The sequence below is a fragment of the Plasmopara halstedii genome, assembly GCF_900000015.1.
Source record: "Plasmopara halstedii genome assembly, contig: Scaffold_350, whole genome shotgun sequence".
NCBI classification, from domain to species: domain Eukaryota; phylum Oomycota; class Peronosporomycetes; order Peronosporales; family Peronosporaceae; genus Plasmopara; species Plasmopara halstedii.
In genome coordinates this window covers 527,446-527,674 of record NW_020187271.1, presented here as the reverse complement: position 1 = coordinate 527,674, position 229 = coordinate 527,446, and positions in this window count along the sequence as shown.

The following is a 229-nucleotide window of genomic DNA, read 5'->3' as shown; positions in this document are numbered from 1 at the left end:
TTTGCGGGCGAATTTACGGATCGAAGAAATCGGCACATTCTCTAATGCCACAGGCAGTTGATTCAGAAGCCCTATCCAAGAATAATCACAATTAGTTCTCAGGAAGCGTTTGCAGTATCCCCAATATAACTCGATGAAGGTGAACTCACAGTGGAACTTGGGATAGAATATGATTGCCAAACCCGGTTAGTTTCCTCAAGCCATTCCTTTTGGCTTTCGAAATCAGGCA